Source organism: Orcinus orca, chromosome 4, assembly GCF_937001465.1.
Source record: "Orcinus orca chromosome 4, mOrcOrc1.1, whole genome shotgun sequence".
Lineage (NCBI taxonomy): Eukaryota > Metazoa > Chordata > Mammalia > Artiodactyla > Delphinidae > Orcinus > Orcinus orca.
In genome coordinates this window covers 150,098,823-150,105,420 of record NC_064562.1, presented here as the reverse complement: position 1 = coordinate 150,105,420, position 6,598 = coordinate 150,098,823, and the positions used below count along the sequence as shown (strand labels likewise).

The window sequence follows — 6,598 nt, the reverse complement described above, 5'->3', positions numbered from 1 at the left end:
CTCCCCGCGCCGGGCTCAGTGTCGCCGCCGTCGCCTCGGCGGTTGGGGGGGGCTCGGCGGGGCGGCGCGGGCGGGGGGCTCTGCGCGGGGCGGCGCGCCGCTGTTTTGTCTCCTCCTCTCCCAGTGGAGCGGCTCGGGCAGCCGGGGAGGCCCCGGCTCCCTCCGGACGCCCGGCCAACGGCGGCGGCGGCGGCGGCTAGTCCGCGGCCCTGCCGGGAGGGAAGGCGACGCGGCGGTCTTCCCGGGCGACGCGGAGAACAGGTAAGAGCGCGCGGGCCGCCGAGGCTGGTGCGAGGGAGCGCGGAGGGTGCGGCGAGAAAGGCTCGCCGTCCCGAGTGCCACCGCCTCCCTCCGCGCCCCCGCCCCGCGCCTGTGTTGTTGGCTCCGGGGTTTGCGGAGGGTTTTCCAGAGGCTGTGGCGGTGACACCGGCCGGGAGCTGGGGAAGGAGGCTGAGTGCCCCCGGGCAGCGGTCGGGGAGCGGGACTTGGAGAAAGGGGAAGGCGGGCGGCGCGCCCGCCCGCGGAGAGCGCGGGGCGCCGGGCAGGGCTGCGCGAAGAGGTTACGGACCCCGGCGGGGGGGATGGGCCGCGCGCAGCTGGTCTCGCAGTGTTTACACCGCCGCGCGAGTCACCTCTGCCGAGAAGCGGACTGAACTGACCCGCCTTATCCCGCGAGGAGGCCAGGGCGGGGGTCCGGCTCCGGAGGAAGCGCGTCCTGGGAGGGTCGGGGAGGGCGGGAGGCTGCGGCCGGCGCCGGGGCAGGGCGGCGAGCCCGGGGCGGGACCTGGGAGGCTCCGGCCGCGTGGGGTGGCGTGGAGGACTGGAGACCAGTTTCCTTCCCCTTCGGGCCTCATCGCCGCCTCTTACCTTTCCTGCCCTCCGGTGTTAGCTGGCACGGCAGGTTGTACTCGGTCATTCTTTTATTCTCGCTCTGCACGCCGGCCCCCTGCTGCCACTTCCCCCTATCCCCCCGGGAGTGGGGAGGCTGGGCTCTGATAGGAATCTGCTTTTTAAACAAAACAAAAACGGGCTCTGTAACACGCGCGTCCAGTGACCGCCTTCTGGATCCTCTCTTCGCGAAGCTGGCCCTCAGGGACCTTGCTCCTGGATGCTGGCGGGGTGGGGGGTGGCGGGAGGACGCGGGAGGAGGACGGTAAGGGCTCGGCCAGGGCTGGTACTGACTGCCCGAGCAGCTTTGCGAGCTTTGCGAGCAGGGCAGCCGAGTCCCCTCTTGCTCTACTTGGGCATTTTTATTCCATGTCAATAAAGGAAAATATTCCAGTACCCCAGGAGTAATCCAGGTTGCATAGTTCCTAGTGTTTCCCATGTGCCAGCGTCCCGGGCACTCTTTTTTCTAGGAGCTGGCTACGGTGCAGAATAGCCTTTCTTTACGTTGTTAGTACTTCATTAAAGGAGTAAGAGGGGAACACTTTATTGTAAAACTGAATTTCACCCCCTTTTTTGTCTTCATGAACATTTATTTCAGCCGTGTGGTTTAAATTTTAATCCGGTGACGATAGAACAGTAATCTGGTGTTTGGTAATCAGATTTGCTTTTTCTTTTTATCTGTGGGTCTATATCGAGAGGTAAATGATGTACTTTGTCTAGTGCCATAATCACAGAATAGTGACAGAATGCACAGAAGAATGTATGCTTTACTAAGATAGGTTTGGATATTTGAGCTTCAGAGTTTCTTCCTTTCTTCCAAAGGTAGAATGACTTTATATAAGACTGGAAACTATTGAATTACATTTAAAGGGGTTTAGGAATAAAGTTTAAATATGATGTAATACAGTTTACACAGTGAGCTCATATGAATATTATTCTCCTAGTAAACACACGAAGTAGAAAATGATGTATCTTGGGCATTTGAAATTTGAAAATTTAATATCAATCTGTTTTTTAAGCTTAGTGACTGAACTAATTGCTTTGATGAATCATTGCTTTTAATTTCAGACACATAAATTCATTTACAAAATAATCACAGTAGGTTGGAAAGAATTTGTAACTTTGAGATTCTTCTGTCCTAAGTAGATAGGTGGGTAACTGCAGCTGTGGTAGGGCCTTACCAGCGCTGATGGCTTCACCTGCTCACAGATCGTACACCGAGGTTTATTGCTGTTGTTGTTGATAACAGCTTTATTGAGATACAATTCACCTACCATTCGATTCACCAATTTAAAGTGTACAGTTCAGTGGTTTTTAATATATTCACAGAGTTGTGAAACTATCACCATCATCAATTTTAAAACATTTTCATCACCCCCCAAAAAGGAGCCTCATACCCATTAGCTGTCACTCTCAATTTCCCCCCAGAACCCCCAGCCCTAGGCAGCCGCTAACTACTTTCTGTCTCTATAGATTTGCCTACTCTGAACATTTTCTATAAATGGAATCCTGCAATGTGTGAACTTCATAATTGCATTCTTTGATTTAGCGTAATGTTTTCAGAGTTCATCCACATTGTAACGTGTCATTATTTCATTTCTTTTTACTGCTGAGTAATATTCCATTGTATGGATATACCACATATTATGTATCCATTAATTAGTTGGTGGACATTTGAGTTTCTACTCTTTAGCTATTACAAGTAATGCTGCTACGCACACTTGTGTACAAGTTTTTGTGTGGATATGTTTTCATTTCTCTTGGATATATACACTTTTTTTAAAAAATTAGCGTTTTGAGTTATCATTTAATACCAAAAAATTAATCCTGAGTGAAAATTCAATGATTTTTTTTTTTTTTTTTTGCGGTACGTGGACCTCTCACTGTTGTGGCCTCTCCCGTTGCAGAGCACAGGCTCTGGACGCGCAGGCTCAGCGGCCATGGCTCACGGGCCTAGCTGTTCTGCGGCATGTGGGATCTTCCTGGACCGGGGCATGAACCCGCGTCCCCTGCATTGGCAGGCGGACTCTCAACCACTGCGCCACCAGGGAAGCCCAATGATTTTTAATAAATATATTGAGTTCTTAAATTATCACCACAGCCAATTTTAGAACGTGTTATCACTTCTGAAGATTCTCTTTAGCCTGTTTGCTGTTAACCCTTATTCTCACTCCTGGCCCCAGGCAACCACTGATTTGTGTTTCGCTTTTGTAGATTTGCCTTTATCTTACGTATAAATGGAAACGTACAGTATGTAGTCTTTTGCGTCTGGCTCCTTTCACTTAGCATAGTGTTTTGGAGAGTCATCCATATTGTAGCATGTGTCAGTATTTTGTTCCTTTTTATTACTGAATAGTATTTTAATGTGTGGTTATACCATATTTTGTTTATCTGTTGACCAGTTGATGGGCATTTGGATTGTTTCCAGTTTTTTGACTGTTGCAAATAATGAAGCTTGAAAGTTTGAGTGTGAGTCTTTATGTGGACATATGGTTTCATTCTCTCGGGTAGATGCCTAGGAATAGAATTGCTGGGTCATCTGTTTAACTTTTGAAGAAGCTGCCAAACTGTTTTTGAAAGTGGGCTTCCATTTTATATTCCTGACAGCGATGTGTGAGAGTTAGTTTTTTCACACCTTTGTCAACACTTGTTATTGTCTGTCTGTTTTATTTTAGCCATTGTACTGGGTGTGAAGTGTTTAAGTCATTGTGATTTTAATTTGCATTTTTCCTAAAGATGTAAGGTGTTAAGCATTTTTTCATATGATATTCATTCATATATCCTTTTGGGTGAAATAGCTATTCAAATCTTTTGCCAGTTGTCTTACCATAATTGAGTTATAAGAGTTTTTTATACATTCTGGATGTAAGTCCTTTCTTAGATACATGATTTACAAATATTTTCTCCCAGTTTGTGGCTTTTTTCTTTTCTTCATTTTTACTGGAGTCTTTTGAAGCACAAAAGTTTTAATTTTGATGGAGCTTAATTTCCCAATTTTTCTTTAATGGATCATGCTTTTGTTGTTTAAGAACTCTCCCTCATCCAAGATCTTGAGGATTTTCTCCTTTGTTTTCTTCTAGATGTTTTATAGATTTTGCTATTATATGTAGATTTGTGATCTATTTTGAGTTAATTTTTGTGTATGGTGTGAAATAAGGGTCTAAATTCACCTGTTATATATGGGTTGTCTTAGCACCGTTTGTTGAAAAGACTGTCATTTCTCCATTGATTGTAATTGTAAATATTTAATTCTGGACTTTCAGTTCTGTTTCGTTATCTGTATGTCTGTCCTTCGGCTAGTACCACCCTGTCTTGATTACTGTGCATTATGGTAATTTATGAAAACAGGTAGTGTAAGCTCTTAAATTTTGTTCTTACTTTTGAAAATTGTGGCTATTGTGGGTTATATATAAAAATTTTAAAATCGACTTGTCAGTATCTGCGAAAAAAGTTTTGGAATTTTGATGGGGAATGCATTGAATCTGTAGATCAGTTTGGGATGAATTACCATCTTACAATATTGAGTCTCCTAATACATGAACATGAAATTTTTAAAAAATTTATTGATCTTTAATTTTTCGAAGTGATGTTTTAAACTTTTCAGTGTATAAATCTTTTACTTAAAAATTTTTAAAAAATGTTATTGTGGTAAGAAAACTTAACATGAGATCTGCCCTCTTAACTTTTTAAGAATACAGTACAGTGTTGCCAACTATAAACAGAGTGTTGTATAGCAGATTTCTATACATGGTAGAAGTTTCCTTTTTAATTCTGTTTTGTTCAGAGTTTTTATCATGAATGGGTATTGGATTTTATCAGATGCTTTTTCTGCATCTCTTAGCAAGACCAGCTGTTGCGGTTTGCTCACGACTGTCCTGGTTTTAGTGCTGGAAGACCTGCATCTTGGGAAACCCTTCAGTCCCAGACAAACCAGAATGGTTGGTCACCTTAATGTCTGAGATGATCATGTGGTTTCTGTCCTTTATTCCACTAATATAGTGTATAATATTAATTGATTTTTAGCAACTAAACCAGCCTTATATTCCTGGGATAAATCCCACTTGGTCATGGTATATAATTCTTATTATATGTTGCTGGATTTAGTTTGCTAATGTTTAATTGAACATTTTTGTGTCTATATTTATGGAAGATACTGGTCTGTAGTTTTCTTGTGATGTCTTTGGATTTTGTAATATAGTGATACATATTAATCCCAGAATAAATTCGGAAGTGTTCCCTCTTCTATTTTCTGTAAGAGTTTGTGAAGGATTGGTATTGCTGCCTCCTTGAATATATTTGATAGAAGTCGCCAGTAAGGCATCTGGGCCTAGATTTTTCTTTTTGGGAAATTTTTAAACTACTAATTCAGTTTCTTTACTTGTTATAGATCTATTCAGATTTTTTGCTAAGTTTTAAATTATTAGTTTTGGTAATTGTGTTTCTAGGGATTTGTCTATTTCATCTAAGCTATTTAATATTTTTGGCATACACTTTATAATATTCCTATATATGCTTTCAATTTTGCAAGCATAGGTAGTGTCTTTTGCTTTTTCATTCCTAATTTTGGCAGCATGTGTCTTCTCTCTTTTTTACTTGGTCATTTTAGCTAAAGGTTTGTCAGTTTTGTTGCTCTTTTCAAAGTAAAAAGTTTTGGTTTAATTGTTTTTTTCTCAGTTGTTTTTCTGTTTTCTACTTCACTGATTTCCATTTTAATCTTTATAATTTCCTCCCTTCTGCTTGCTTGAGATTTTGTTTGCTTTTCCCTTTCTGGTTTCTTAAGGTAGAAGCTTAGGTTATTGATTTGATATCTTTCTTCTTTTCTGATATAGGCCTACATTTCCTTCCAAACGTTGTTAGCTGCCATATGTTTTTATATGTTCTGCTTTTCAAAATTTTCATTCATATTTCCTAATTTCCTCTGTGATTTCTTCTTTGACCCATGGGTTATTTAGAAATGTATTGTTTAATTTCCAATTATTTGGGGATTCCCTAAATTTCATTGTTGTTGATTTCTAATTTAATTCCCCTGTAGTAAGAGAATATACTTTGTATTTTTCTCATTTTAAATTTATTGAGACATTCTTATGGCCTAGTATGTAATCTATTATGAAGAATGTTCTGGACTTCCCTGGTAGTCCAGTGGTAAAGAATCCGCCTTCCAATGCAGGGGATACAGGTTCAATCCCTGGTCGTGGAACTAAGATCCCACATGCCGTGGGGCAACTAAGCCCGCAGGGCAACTAAGCCCCTGTGCCTCAACAAGAGAGGCTGTGTGCCGCAAACTATGGAGCCGATGTGCCCTGGAGCCCGTGCACCACAACTAGAGAAAAAAACCCACATGCCGCACTAGAGAGAAGCCCGCGCACCACAGCTCGAGAAGCCTGTGCGCGGCAACGAAAGATCCCTCATGCTGTAACTAAGACCCGATGCAGCCAAAATAAATAAATAAATAAAATGAAAAGGAAAAAAAAGAATGTTCTATGTGTGCTAGAAAGGTTTTGTTGGGTGGAATGTTTCATAGGTGTCAGGTCAAGTTGATTCTTTGTGCTTATTTTCTGTCTAGCTAGTCTATTAATTACTGAGAGTGAGATTCTAAACTCTCTATTATTATTGAAGTGTCTATTTTTCCTTTCAGTTTTGTCTAATTTTTTTTATAAAGTTATTTATTTATTTATCTTTGGCTGCATTGGGTCTTCGTTGCTGCGTGCAG

General features: G+C 42.3%; 1 protein-coding gene across 9 annotated transcripts in view; it reads left to right on the top strand.

Moving 5' to 3' along the window:
• The window catches only part of ELF2 (E74 like ETS transcription factor 2), a 95,372-nt gene that overhangs the window by 2,247 nt on the left and 86,527 nt on the right, over nt 1-6,598 (top strand). For 5 of the 9 annotated variants that reach the window (XM_004265137.4, XM_033419446.2, XM_012531370.3 and 2 more), the window contains exon 1: nt 26-261. The exons of 2 other annotated variants lie outside the window; for them this stretch is intronic. The gene's annotated coding sequence lies outside the window, so the exon portion shown is untranslated. Of the gene's footprint in view, nt 1-25; nt 262-6,598 lie in introns of those variants that run through there. 2 more of the 9 variants (XM_049709261.1, XM_049709262.1) reach the window with 2 other exon arrangements.